We start from the raw sequence: 352 nt of genomic DNA, 5'->3' as shown, positions 1-352 counted from the left end.
TTCTGGTCATAAACTCTCCTATTTACAGTTGATAAGTTTGACACCAGGGGAGGCCCCACAGTTAGTTTTTTTTTTAATTAAGTTTATTGGAGAAAAATTGTTTAATGCGATTATATAATTTTCAGGTGTACATTATAATTTGACATCTATATACTCTTTTGTGTGTTTACCATGCAAAGTCCAGTTTCCTTCAGCTACCATATATTTGATCCACTTCACCTTCCCCATAGCCCCACATATTTGACCCCCTTTACCCTGTCTACCTCCCTCCTCCACCCCCAACCCCTACCCTCTGTTAACCACTAGCATATAATCCATGTCCATGATCTGTTTGTTTTTCCTGTTCCTTTGT

Source organism: Pteropus vampyrus, unplaced genomic scaffold, assembly GCF_000151845.1.
Source record: "Pteropus vampyrus isolate Shadow unplaced genomic scaffold, Pvam_2.0 Scaffold952, whole genome shotgun sequence".
Lineage (NCBI taxonomy): Eukaryota > Metazoa > Chordata > Mammalia > Chiroptera > Pteropodidae > Pteropus > Pteropus vampyrus.
This window is presented reverse-complemented; position numbering follows the sequence as displayed.